Source organism: Haliotis rufescens, unplaced genomic scaffold (assembly GCF_023055435.1).
Source record: "Haliotis rufescens isolate VD_foot unplaced genomic scaffold, xgHalRufe1.0.p SCAF_13, whole genome shotgun sequence".
Taxonomy (NCBI): domain Eukaryota; kingdom Metazoa; phylum Mollusca; class Gastropoda; order Lepetellida; family Haliotidae; genus Haliotis; species Haliotis rufescens.
Window position 1 is genome coordinate 19788995 of NW_025963813.1, and position 15481 is coordinate 19804475.

Consider the following 15481-nt stretch of genomic DNA (forward strand, 5'->3'; position numbering starts at 1 on the left):
AACTTATTCTAACCCGGATGTTCCCGAGTGATGCGTGAATTAAGAGTTATTTAGCAGGCAGTTACAGCTGTCTCTACCTTTGGGTCTTTCCGTACTTGATTCTGTGATATGATATCTGGTTTTGTCCATATGTCTACGTAAATCGCCCGTTTTGCGACATTGCACATGGCCTTGTGATATGACATGGCTATATGGATTGAAGTAAAAGTGAGATGTAACAGCTTTACAAGCAAGCGCGAGGTGCTGAGATCGTATCCTGGTAGTGACCAGGTTGTTCTTCACGCTCCTGACCAACAACGTTTACAGGTCTTTTCAGTGTTGTCATTACCCCTAGTGTACAGCACATTCACCCTGTGCACTCAAAGGAACTAATTCATCCAATGGTGCATACATCCGAAACACAAGTGGCAAAAGGTGTGGTGTCACCCTGGGCACGTGACTTAGTTCAAGTATGCCTCTGTTCTGTTAAGCAGGGAATGGGTACGTTGTGCAGCTGTGAGCACGTTATAGAAACACTATTGAGGAGATGATTAAATGTGACCCACCATGAGAAAAGTGACCTTATGGGTGCTAGGATACAGTTGACGTCAACTTACGTCCGTATAAATGACCACGTGTGCGGACTGTACACAAGTATCCTATTTCTCGCTCAACTGTTTATGATGTAACAAAACCCCTTTCAAAACATTTCAGCATACATGTCTACCTTCAATTGACATTATATTTAAAACTACAACCATTACATTATACACACACGTATAGGTCTGAAAAGTGGACTTTGCAGAGAATGAGTCCAAATGTTTGATGCCATACAACTCAGTCATATAAATGAATTGAACCATATGCATTGTAATTTTATGATCTTAAGATACCGTAGATTTAACATATACTGAACAACAAAAGTTCCTGTAACATTGAATAAGATTTAATGCAAAGTTATGTTTTTACCAAAACTGAAACAATTTCGGTTTGCAACAGATAAAAGACTCCTGTAAGTGTTCAAATGGTTTAATTTGCCATACTGACTTCGGAAAATGCGTGATTTCATAACAAAAAAAACATGAACATGCCAAAATGTCAATTTACAAATCAATAGCGTGTGTATCCATCTCTGGTTGCGATGCAAGCAACACATCTTCGTCTCATGGAATGGACCAGGCGTCGCACAAAGTCCTGTGGGATATCTGTCCATATCTGCTGGAGCATGTTCCGAAGTTCCTATAGTGTCTGTAGAACACGTGGTTGACGTCGAAGGCGCCGATCCATCTCATCCCACATGTGCTCGTTTGGTGAGAGATCAGGGGAGCGAACCGGCAAGGGGATGACATTCACCTTATTTTGTTGAAGAGACTCCTGAACAAGTCGAGCAATATGAGGCCGGGCGTTGTCATGTTGAAAGGGTCCTCTGTCTTGCTGTAAACCCACCCAATACCATAACGCTGCCGCCCCCGAACAGACCTTCTTCCATGACACAATGATTGACGTGACGTTCACTTCGACGTCGGTACAATTGAATCCGTCCATCGCTGTGGCTGATGTGAAAACGAGACTCGTCAGTGAATAGAACTTGTCCCCACTGCATGGCCGTCCAGCGTAGACGCTGTCTACACCACTGTAGACGTGCTGGGTCTTCTGGCGACAATCCCTGCACATCTGAGGCGACGACGTACGGTTTGTGAAGATGTTCGTCGAAGGCCAGAGATGCTTCTTGCAGTCACTGTTGCTTGCTGGAATCGATTTCGTAGGTTTGTTGTTCGAATCCAGTTGTCTTGTCGATTATTGGTTACGCGTGGCCTGCCACTTCGAGGATAGTCTCTGACTGCATTCGCCTGTTGCCAACGTTGCCATAAACACCAAATGGTGTTTCTGTGGACGTTAAATTGTCTTGCAACATCACGTTGACTCGATCCTGCTTCAAGCATACCAATGGCTCATTTTCGGACAGACGTGGCATTGCGTAATATTGATTTATTGCGTAATTTTGTTGTTTTTCTGAGTGGTTGTTGTCAGCACGATGCTAAACAATGCATATGGAATCCCGTTAACTCACGTGTTTTTATACCCATTCTTGGGTAGTGAAATGCATCGGGCTTGCATAAAAGTCAACTTTTGCATGAAATGCATGCTTTTCTGTAGCAGTTGCGGTTTTGTGACTTGATTCCATACATGTACTACAATATTGAAAACCAAACTTTACAAAAATACACTAAAATATTGGTGTCACAGGAACTTTTGTTGTTCAGGATATATTAAGAAGTCAAAATGTGATTTTTCACGCAGAAGGTCCCTTTTCTAATGGTTGGTCGCAGAGTCAACAATAACTACATAAACATACATCGACGTTATGCATATGACGTATATGTACGAAATGAATAGGTCCCTTGGAGAAATGCCGGCAACATATACATAAGGTGGCTAGGTGAATTGTGCAGTCAGGCTCGATGACTGGTCAATCTGCGTGCCAACGTACCCCGGCTGTATGGGATGGTGAACATTATATCAATCACTGGTTTGCGATCCAGGTCGTCACCATATTTAGCGCCAATTATAAAAAACTTAATATATAAATTATACATGCACACATTAAAGTGCAATGGGCAAAACGGGCTTTTCAATATGGTTGCAATGTGTAAAATAATGTTTTGGTCGGAATTATGGCTACGACGGACGGCGGACGACGGACGACGGACAACGGACGACGGACGACGGAACATATTTAAGGTACCGATTAGATTCTATTCGGGTCACTTCAGTTACAAAGTTAATAGTCATCATTTGTTTATCATGAGGGACCTACGGCCTATAATATACTGGTAGTTGTTAAATGAATTGATTAATCTCCACAGGGAGCACTGTATGAAAGCACCATGAGGCCACAAATAATCGGCTGATGTTTCGTGATGAGCGCGTCTTGCTACGGCTCATGGTCTCATGAATTTACCAATGCATTTCATTTTTTTGTTTTCATTAATTTTTAATTGCCCAAATCGTTGTCTTTGCACGGTCTGCATTCAAAGACTTTCTAAAACGTCTATGTTTTGAAATACAAATAAGTACGACCATTTTCATCACAAGGTAACATTGTGTTCTTTTAATATCATAGTATGGCATATGCATGACAAGCACTTGCGTGTATCACCCCCCAAAATACTCATTAGGTACTAATACCGGCGACTACTTGCAAATTATTTATATTTGCAACAAAAAAGCAAAACTTCGTTTACACAACTCTGATTACTATGATGTTCCGCTACAGTTTAGATATGTTTGATGACCGCCGTGTATTAAAAGGTGTAAAACGTATTGCATCTTCTGTCAATTTTATAGAAACGTGCATTAAATGGTATCATCCAACGTATTGTAAGGAATCTTCAGTATGTTAATGAAGAGCAAATACATCTTAACACCAAACGATAGCCCATCATGACATTAATAGTTTAACAACGTGTGGACAAATTGCTCCTTAAAAGACACGCATGTGGCTGCCGTCAATTTATCGGACTACTTTACTCTCATTGGTGGCATGAAATGAATCCAAATGCAAACACATTGCTTGTGCTATTGACTAAACATCGAGTGATAGCGGGACGAGAGGTCCGCTCTCACTAAGGCTGTGGCGTCAATACAAGTCCGGTATTGATGCCTTGTATGGATGGAGATGAAACAGTACCATAACTGGGTACCTTTCCCCAACGACTTCACGGGACTATATATAGAGTAACTAACATCGATGCCACCAGTGTTGTTCCCCGAGGGTAAAGGGATGAAAAAGTGGATCCTACGATGTTTCCGGCTGTTTTCTGTAACGTTGGTTTATTAATGAGGAGGTGTGTAGACTTGGATAAGTTCTTAGTTCGCCAAATGGTTAAAGGAAAGAGTTGCTATATGACATCAAATCATGCACAGGTTGTGGTGTGATTAGAAATATCAAAATTGCTGTCATAATTTGAGAGTGACATTACCTCCCGTCATCTATCAATCTTTCACGGGATATAGTTATACGCTGTACTGAGAATTACATCCTTGTGTAGCATATACACACCGTGGGAAAAAATACATAACTTCACCACACTGTAGTAGGTGACTGTCAATGGCTCTTTGTGTCTGAAATACCAGCGCAGCCATCTGTACCTTAAGAAAATCTAGCCTGCCACGCGAGCAGACAGGTTGTGGCCTACTTGAGATCCCACTACCAATCAACTCCGAACACACCCCACCTGTGCCGGTATCTCCGCCAGCACGTCCACATATATGCGCTGTCTCCGAGAGACAATGAAGGTGAGTTTCTTATCATCAACATTCAGAACGATCTGTGTCTTTGTCAAGTAGAGGAACCTGAAATTGTATGTTCATCATGTAGCGTTGTGCAACACACTGTACTTTGACCGTGTGGTTTACGTTCCTGTAGAAAGGTAAAGGGAATGAACAAAGGTAGGTGTAGTCTTTGCTGACTTGTATAAACTATTCGGTCTTTTGTTATGCTTGAAACTTCCACTAAACATTCGAACAAAGTATATATAATACCGAGTACATATTGCTGTATGATCAGCTACGTTCATATCACTTGTGTATGTATGATCTAGATGACTAGTCAGTAGTCCGTGGATGTGAGGCGTTGTTTGTACCACTCAACTTCCTCTTTGTATTGTGGCGGATGGGTCAAACTACATACAACAGGAAAGTATAAATTGCAGCAGTTTAGGGTTAAGCATAGCTTGGACTGATCCACAACAAAGAAGATGATTGAAAGGCTGTGAAATATCATTCAGGCATGACATTGAATGTGGTATGTAGCATTTGTTCTAGAACATACGTGCCATCAAAATACAAGTGACCTGCAACATGCCTCGCGCTTGTAATCAATACTAACAAACAGACTCTATCGACCAACATGAGTCTTACCTCGTAACCGATTGATTGTAGGCATTGTAGAGCAGATTGCATATGTAGTGTCAACACAGATGTACAATGAGAGAGTAGCCAACGGAGAACACGTAGAAGCCTATTTATTGGATATGTTATTAAGTAAAAGCGTAAATAGATTCAGGTAATATCAAAGATCTAATCAAATCGATGTGGGTGAACAGATACAGAACAGGTTTCAAACTTCTTGGTGTGTGTATACAAGGCATAGATGTTTGTTTGCACTTGATGTAAGCAGTTTAGGTATTGATTTAGTTAAACAAAGCGTACGTAAGACTGAAGGTGGATGAAATACAAAGTTTTGAAACAGATAATCAATTATGAATTACAGACAGATATTGAATATTTACCATGTGCATCAACATGCACAGTCGTAATACATTTCAAGTAAATATGAAACACTACTCAAACTTCCATTATAAAAACACAAGCCTGAAGTTATTCTCTAACATTACCAGACTGTATTGCTTTCATGTAAACAGAAATGTTCTACTCACATGGGTTTTAGTTTGCGAGCGGTAGGGTCGTTGGAATACCGTTTTATTATTAAGGTAGGTCTGCCTAGTAATGAGAAATATATTACGATATTGAAGAATTTTAAGATATTTTCCGTTCTCCATCACCAAAACAAGAATTCCAGTGTGTTCGTGAAGGTGCACGTTCATTGTCATTAGCACCTGCTATTAAACGTATCGAGGTGAGAATGTAATTTAAGCAAAATCCTTACTTTAACCTAGGCTAGACTTGAACAAATAAATAATCTAATTACACTCTGATGAATTTTGAAACCAGACCACCAGCTTCCTAATTAAGTTGATGCAGTCCATATGTGTTTGTGTGCTAGACGGCTGAAGGAGATGGGGTTGGGTGAGGTGTGCGGGTGGTGGTGGGAGTCAACCTTATTTGTTGCTTATTGTCTGTTGAAGTACGGCTTATTCAAAACCTGTGGAGGTAAATCATTATTTGTCGAGAACACATTTCCCTGTTACTTACTTCCACATTTACTGACATACATGGTAGTTGGTGAATGTTCGTGTGAAGTAAACCTACGCATCAATAACCGAACATTTAGTGTCCCTTAATACGCCCTATGTATACACTCCCCAAACATATGTTGCTGGCATCACAAACAACCAGTTGTGTTTCGAATCCAGGTGTTTCTCCGTTAGTTTTTTCCGGCATAAATAATCTCTCTGACAGATGTTCATGGCTGATTTCTCGCACTGTTCCAAGAATGTAAACACGTCTAAATGATCCTTGAGAACACCAGGGATACTTTTGACGAAATGTCAGCCTCCTTTGATGTAATTTTGGTCCCGTCTCCATACAGTCTTCCAAGATCAGAGCGTGTCAAGATAACCTAAATACCGTATACCCAAGTTACATGAAGCTTCATAGTTGCATGCAATTGAACTACAAAGCTACATTCGAGACGTAAAGTTCACCGCTCCGTGTTGGTGTGAGCACACGTAGATTGACGGTTGAATCAATGCGCCAATACGCACTTGTATAATCTGGATGTGCGTGTGGCAGGTATACCATATCTGAGAACTGCTGGAAGGTTATTAAGGTTCACAGAACCTGTCACTGAGTCACGAAACCATGCCATCTCTTGACAGTAGCAGTATTAAACATAACAGATCAAAGGTATAGGCCATATATTTACGACATAAAGAGTAATTCAGTATTGTCTGCACCAGAAGTAAGTAAACTACTTGTACATCAGGTTTCCGTCGTTAAGCGAACATACTGTCTTCAGTCATGCAAAGCGAATGTCATTGTGTAGTAAATACAACTCATACAGTTCTTTTGTATGGCGCATAAATATATATGTTTAACTTGCATTTCGACAGACTAACATGTAGTCTATGAGATTTTATATTGCACAATACTCTTTTCTCCTCTAAAATTAAAACAAATGATTTTCCTGATATTGTGAAATAGAGCTAGCATGAGCTAGACTTGCTTTTGTATATATATCTAGATTGGTCTTATTCATAAAAAAAATATATTCCAAAGTCATGATGCAGGAAGGACAAGCATTTCCATTGCAGACAGAAAAAAATAATATTTGATCTATGTGGAACGTAATGTTCGTGGATCTCATTCTCTCGGGTGTATGTGAATTTGTTGAAACCGTTAATGCTTGAAATCAACAGCTAAATCAGAGATTCGTTAATTATGAACGAGTAACGGCAGTCACCACAAGAACATTAGCTGTGGACTTCCTCTTTATAATGGAATAATTATGGCTTAATGTGATCAGCCAAAAACCTTTACAAATTCATATTTGATGGGTTTACAAAATGAGATACCGTTTTGCCTGGTGATAAATATGAAGGCATCTGTTTTATGAATCTCGTTTTGGGACATACTACACGGGACCAAAAACCGGATTTTACACCTATGAAACAAACGCAAATGCAGGCGGAAATGCATGCACTTACAACATTTGCGTATGATATGAACTAACTTTGGGCGGTTATTTCATATAAAGTTTCGCCTTTGAAACACATTATCAGTTATGAGACATATTTACTACCGTATACACAAGGACCATTGTCGAGAAAGCTATGACCGGATTTGCAGAACGTTTGTCATAGGTTCGATAATTTCTAACTTTTTCCAAAACAAATCTTGGGAGAGGAAAAATGTGTAAATGTGTAAATTCACAAGAACGCAATGAGAAAAACTCCATACGTATTCAATAATCAGATACTCCCCGACTGATGATGATCCCACATTGACGTAAGATTATGAAAATCCTTTCATCCCATATTTATAACATAACTATTTATGATGTAAATATTTTCTAATACATTTTGCATATGCGACTTTATTTACTGTGTTCCATCATTTTGGTAATAAAAGGCAGTTTTGCTTCTGTTTAGTCGAATTCTGATAATGGATTTGTACCAGATGTTCATCGTTATTGACACTTAGCTCCCATCTATACGACTTTCTCAAGTAAATCTCAAGTAAATGTAATCCTGAATTGATTATTGGACTCAGCATAATGATTGTAGACCCTCTCCTTTCTGTCTTTATAAGGGTGCGTTTTCCGTACTTTTCATTCGCAGAAGAATGCGTCATGTATCATCGTAGGGAAAGCTATCTGACATATATGTACCTCTTTCTTGACAGCTTATAAAACTTAATCATTCACTCTGTAAAAAATGGGTTTTGTTATGAACATCCATTTGAATATATAGCCTCATGACGCTTGTGATAAAACCCAACGATGTCAAATAATGCAATATTGATATTGTTCAAATCGGGTCGAAGTGTATTATAAACAAAAACAATGTCTCATATATCTAGAGGAAACAGGATTAAAGTGACGAACACATATATTTAACTCGTGGCTTAAAGAATATTATGACTGTCTAGCCATGTTGCGCTCTCGACAAATTTCATCATGAATAAAGACGTTAAAAGATTGTACTTGTTGTTACCCTGTCTGGCGCTCGGCATTAAGGGGCTAAAACAAGGACTGGTCGGCTCGGAGTCAGTATACTGTGTCTGAGTGGGGTATTCATGTTAAACTTCGGCATGGTATCTCAGTGAGCTAGCACTATAAATCGGCACCAGTCCGGACTAGTACAAGCAGCCACACAAACACACGCACGTACATGCACGTCGCTATATAAGTGCAATAATCTTGGACGCGACGTTAAACCCAATTTCACCCCACCACCTCATCATGAATAAAAGTCTCATTTTGTGTAAATACATAGTGAGCGAGACGACTGGTTACAGAGATACAAGTATGAATGTGCCTAATGCATTGACGAAGGTTCATTTCGTGTTAAGGGCATATCTAGTATTGCTAAAAGTACTTAACAGCAATGTCAGACATTGATATTCATTTCATTACAGGTCAATTAAATCAAGCATAAGTCACGAGTGAAATGTTGATCGTTGTGTGATACCATGTAATTCTTTGAGTGACCAGACACATATTCCTATTTTGATAATATCGTCCAATCCAAACACTTTTAGATATTACGTTCTTAATTCTCTGAAAATTGTATCATATTGCTTTGAAACATGGACGCCCTTGGTGTTGATGTTGTAACATTGCAGAGCAAGGTACACAAGGCAAATTCTTGGCATGTTTTTATCATGAAATATTTAACAATATTTAACATTCGTACTCTAAATAATTCTAAACAAGTGAAGGATACAAACATATTTAGGGATCGAAACGCGTTCAAATTCATAAACGTGTAACCCCTCGTCATGTGTTACGAATTACCTAATTAGATCCTTGACGATGCCGCAAGACAATAACGAGTTCACGCTGGTATATTACTGAACCATTCAAATATATGCCAATGTTTATCCATATCGTAATCTTTCAATTATCCATGACCGCACATTTTGCAGTGTATGAATCATAAAATAAATCTAAACCCGGTCATTCCCGATTGCAAGGTACTGAAATCTGTGCACAGCATATACGATTATTGCACATACAAAACATTTTATGAGACCGATGACCATATTTACACGCCTCTGTGATGAAATAGTGCTTTAATAGTCTTTTGAATGCTCTTATGTTTAAAGACTCGTCAGTAGATTTGGCTGCCAGATGGTACGTTTATTTCAAACGTGATATAGATTACACTTTCCTAGCATGCATACATTTGGGAAATACTGTTCCTTCGTGTGGTGGCTAATGACGTGAGCTGGGCAGTTCAAAGGTAAATGTAGTTTTGTCACTATATGGATAGTAACAAAATATATACAAACATGGACGCGCACATTGACGCCAGTATAGACCTACCACTGGACAAAAGGCTAAAGATATGTTCACACATTCGCTGAGATACCAACTGTATTTTGCCAGACCGGACAAATTATAATGTGCCATTTCTTTGCTTACGAAGTAATGAAAAGCTAGCACGCTGACATATACTACTATACCATGCACAGTGTACACAATACGACAGAGACCAGAGCTGTATGTTCAGTTATGATGCCGTGTGTGCCCTTTAGTCCAGATTTGATTGAACGGATGTCTGGACTTAATGATAACTTGTCTGTTATTAACTAGTATTGATTTATACCAAAGACTCGTGCAGGTCGGCGTATAAGGTAATTGATTTTGTTTCCTTTGTACTGCTCAAGCATATCTTGACTGCAAGCATGTGAATTTTCATTGGTCATGAGTCCCGACCTCCAGTATGACCTGAAGCGATGGGGATTGATATAATGATCATATAACTGAATGGGCCAGATTTACACATGAACTTTTGACCACATTCTGTCCCACACTGAGTGAGTTTCTGAAATTGCTTTTATGCGGCTGTAAACACTATTTCATTTATATCATGGCGTGTAAAGTTGATGTCAAAGAAACGTTAGACATAAGTTTGAAAAATCAAACAGCTGCATCGCAACATATGGACATGATGTTTGTTGATATAGTACAATGGGTTTCCTACAGATATGGGTAACATGTATTTAAATAACTACTTCAATAAGCATCTAACATGCTCCCTTCATGGACACAACATGGACATTAAAAAAGCAGTGTTGATTAAACGCACTATCAAACTATTGACAGGTAATAGTTGTCATAAATTAAAAGTGATTTGAAAAATATGCATAATAAAATATTTCAAAACAATTGCAGGAACACTTAGATACCATTTGATCACTCGTGTTTGAGTATTAGTGTACGTCGTGGGTCTATAGTAGTGCTGTAATGTCGCGGAAAGGTCTTAAATGTGATTCAGGAAACACCATTGAAGCAACATCAGATAGGGTGGAAAACTAAGTGGAATCATAATGCGTACGGATTGCAGTATTTGATTTTCTCTGACATGCATGCCTGAATGTCACAGGGAATATTGTTTTACATCACAATTAACAATGACAGAACTATAATCTGTGTGTAAAAGAAATAGTAAATAGTTATGATGGCTTTGTGATCATATAATCTGTCAAGTCAAAGATACAATCACCCGATTCTCGAATACCCAAACACATGAAAAAAATTGCTATGTGAGAAACATTCTTTCCTTGAATCTTTACAGTGATGTACTTAGAAATATGTGTACATAAAAATCTTCACATATATATTACACGCATGAAAGTCCTTGATATTGCTACTATATTACAAAATAAATGCAGATGAAAAAAATCTTCCATGATTAATTAATGACGTTTGGCGTCCGCCACGTTTATCATTAACAGTATTATATAGCATTAATGATAACACCTTCCTGCCACGCTTCCACCGAAACATGTCAATCATGCATTGGGCCAGCTCTTCTATGTGGAACTCCCACTGGGGGAGAACGCCTCACGGTGTGGAAGCATGGCGATGTCGTCGCATACCGTGTTAGTGACGCTGTTAACTCGGCGTCTGGAAATTAGATCCCTTGAAGCCGTCAGATTGACATTAATCATGTTATATTGTGGCATGCTTCTTTGCATACTTTACGCTCAGTGGGATGTCATATCTTTAGCTTTGCTCCGTGACGAGCTTGTTTGATGGAAGATGGAATACAGGGCATTTACTCGCGACCCGTGTATCATGTGTGGAAGACAAGAGACAGTGGGTGAACCATTCAATGCAGCTGATAACGCAGGTCCAGAATGTATAACGATAATATTCCAATCAATCTAGACTGGGTAACCACACGTATTAGATATATGGAAAATATCTATCATATCAGCATTGTAAATAATTTCATACACAGTAGTGTAAATCCATGGTATTTAAACTTCGTCAATTGTGTTAATATGCATTAGCAGTTATACTTATACAGCCATTATACTTTATCATAAGCAATCCACACAATTCCGCATGATGCATATATGCTTCTTTCTTGTATCAATCATATTCCCGAATCAAGGGCGTAAACAGATAGTTTCCAAATGTTTTCTTGTTTTCATGTTTAATCAAGGTGAACACATGATTTGATTACTTCGCGAGGTAAGACCAATTTTATAATTATAAAGATCTCGACTTTGTTTAAAGCAAATGCAAAGGTTATGAGGGGTCGAATCCGATTGGTCAAAAGGAGGGACAAGAAGGGGTATAACTCGATATCGACACTGGTTGCGCTACGATCGAGCCACACAATTCCAGCCTTTAACAGTCAGTTAAATCCCTTGCCTCGGGAAGATGTTGATCAAATGGTGAATTCTATTAGTGCTTTATTCTTCAGCTTTTTGAGATTTATGCACTTAAAACTGATGAATGTTATACGTATCCGAATTGAGCCGTATTCGCATCTACATATTTGGAGCGATGAACGGTTGACCCAGCGACCGAGGGTACCGCACTAGGAGTTGCTGCTTCGAACGACGTAGTTGGTGCAGACTCTAACATTTAATCATTCCTTTATCACGTGTACAGTTCATTAACCAATCTCAGTCTTTAGGACTTATCGAGTCGTTTAATTGAATGTTCACCAAACGATCGTATATTATTAACGCTAGGCCATCTAACGGAAATATTTCCATATTAATGATTTAGGCAAGTGTGCAAGAAACGAGTGAGTTCTCCAAGTACAGGTGGTAGTCGATCTACTCACTGACAGCGGACATGCAAGCTCCACGAGGATCATTATTGGGAAGACTCTATAGAATTTAACCAGCCCTCTCCAAACAAATGACTATTAACCCCCCAGTAAACACCAATTTCCGATCCTGTTTGAATTCCAGTTGAAATACTGTGAATCAACATTAAACTGCTAATCTCCTTATAGATTTGGAATCGGAGTATCTTTTTTGGCGGAATATCTGTGTATATATTTGGTCCAATATCCTTTGAAACTTAAATCTGGCAGATAACACCACGCGTAAAAGTCAGACACTTTTTCATAAAGACCTATAACATCACGCTATATAGACATCGTTATTAACCTCATATTAGAAAGCAGAATTAAAGTAAAATACACTTTCATTAACGTCATAATATCCATCTAATATCACTATAGATATTACAATAAACATCATATTCGACGTCAGAAATGACATCGCGACTGAAGTCATAACACTCATTGTAATAAAATGTAACGAAATCAAAATGCAGCAGTGTAGCAATCTTCACACATACACTGACAGGCAAAAGAAACGTCACTTCTAAAAATACTGATAACTTAACAGACTCTGGCAGTTACATGTTCTGTGGTCAATAAACTCATTTATCGTTCTACTGCTTCTTTTTGTTGCCTTAAAGTCCATTGAACAATTTAGTTTAAAATGGAGTGCTTTGACCAAACGCAGCCTACAAAAGTGCAGTGGGTCTCAGTTGCGGAAAAGTCTTGTCAAAAACATGATGCACGTGCATATCGTGGATTGTATGGGTATAAAATACACCCAAAACTGTTAAGCTGGCTTTCGTTATTTCGAGTCATCAGCCATGCGAAGATTATCAGGAAATGAGAGACAACAAGCGATCGGAAGACTGCAAGCATGCCAGAGTGCACATGCATTCAATGTCAACGTCAGAACGATATATCGTTTGCAACATCGCCACAACACCACCAACACCACCGTCCTAGAGTCACTACTCCCAGACAAGATCGGTTCATGATACGCCAACATCTGCAGAACCGATTCCGAATGGCCAATGAAACAGCTCGGCAAACTATTGGCAACCACCAGCGTGCCATCAGTGATCGTACAGTCCGATGTCGCCTAACTGCCAACAACATCTCGTGCCACCGTCCTGCTCGTCTACCCAACCTGAGAGATCGTCACCGACAGGCCCGACTGCAATGGGCCAGGCAGCAACAAATTGGCGTCAACAGCAATGGAGAAGAATCATCTTCACTGATGAAAGTCGCTACTGTCTTTCAACGGTTGATGGCAGGATCTGGCAGAGGAGGGGCGAACGTTATGCTGATGCTTGTGTTATGGAACGAGAACTGTGGGGCGGCCCAAGCATCATGGTTTGGGGTGGAATCGGATTGAACCAGAGAGTGGGACCTGTGGTCTTTCAGAATATTGGTCCAGGCAGGGGTAATGGCATCACAGCTCTCCGCTACATTGACAAAGTCCTCAGACCCCATATCGTGCCTTTTTTTGCCCGTCATCAAAACCACACCTTTCAGCAAGAAAACGCCCGTCCCCACATTGCCAGAGTCACCAGGGACTTCTTCCAGCAGAACAACATCCAAATCATGCCTTGGTCTGCCCTCAGTCCGGATTTGAATCCCATTGAACACTTGTGGGGTGAGATCCAACGCCGACTCAACGACGTACGCCCAAGGCCGACAACTGCAGCAGAACTGCGTGTAGCGTTCCTGAGGATATGGGCCCATATCCCAATGGCCTTCATCAACAGGCTAGTCCACTCCATGTACAGGAGATGTGTGGCTGTAGTCAACGCCCGTGGTCGCCACACCAGGTACTGATTTTGAAACCCCCAGCTGGTGCCTCTTCTGGTGCCTCCCCAAATTCACAATTCGAAAAAACATTCCCCAGTCTGTTAATTTCATCTGGGTCAAACACTGACTTTCTCCGATGTCTTTACTTACATATATAAACATTTGAAAATAAAGATATTTATATGATACATCCACATGACGTTTCTTTTGCCTTTCAGTGTACGTACAATAAGCGTCAAAATAGACGTTGTGTGAAAACAGACTCATCTTTAATTGTATTATCTGTTTTTCTCCTAGATCTCAACACGTTTTCTTACATTTCTTTGGATTTGTGATTTCTGTCCAAGGACCTGTCCAAGGGCATCACTGTTTATCGTTATCTTCCTTTAACAGCGTCATGGCTTAAATACAGATCAAACAGCCTGAGGATTAATGGTGACGGATTTACATTTTATTACAATGTTTTATCTCTAAATCCATAGCGCTTGTTTCGATTTTCTGTTTTATAGCTGTATTTATCCCAACGCAGGCGAAATAATGTAGAATGATCATGCAGCGTTCGTTTTAAAGTACGTTTATGTAGCTTATTTTGTACCGGAAGCAATTGGAAAATAATGATTAATTCCCTTTGTAGATTGTTTCAAGAAATCAATATGTTTACAATTTCCCATCACTAACAGAGCCATATCAACAATTTGCATGAATATTTCAAATTGTTTTCATCGTATTTAACAACGTTACATGGTCTTTCAGAAGTTACAGTTAACGCTGCAGTGTATTGGAATTACTCACTGACCCTTTAGAGGCCAGGACATGGATCCGTTACCGGAACGTCATGTTCAAACAGCATCTTTATAGTTTGCGCAGTTGTATTCCGTTGTATGGCTTTGTTTGTTGTTTAACGCCACACTCAGCCATATGATGGTGGTCTGTAAATAATCTTGTCTGGACCTGACAATCCAATGATTGACATCACGAGCATCGATCTACGCAATTGGGGTACGATGGTATGCTTTCAACTTAGTGAGCGGGCCTGACCACCCGATTCAGTTAGTCGCCTCTTACGACAGGCATAGTCGCCTTTTACGGTAAGCATTGCAATTGGTTGCTGAAGACCTATTCTAACCATGACCTTCACGGCTAAGTTCTATTGCTACTAACATGTAGCTACTGTCTAGGATAAGGCACCCCTACATGAACTGTTA

The 15481-nt window shown here is 39.7% G+C and overlaps 1 protein-coding gene across 3 annotated transcripts in view; it reads left to right on the forward strand.

The window, feature by feature from the left end:
- The window catches only part of LOC124132269 (G-protein coupled receptor dmsr-1-like), an 80670-nt gene that overhangs the window by 37061 nt on the left and 28128 nt on the right, over positions 1-15481 (forward strand). The window contains exon 1 of one of the 3 annotated variants that reach the window (XM_046496116.2): positions 3593-4278. The exons of the other annotated variants lie outside the window; for them this stretch is intronic. The gene's annotated coding sequence lies outside the window, so the exon portion shown is untranslated. Of the gene's footprint in view, positions 1-3592; positions 4279-15481 lie in introns of those variants that run through there. 3 annotated transcript variants of the gene reach the window in all.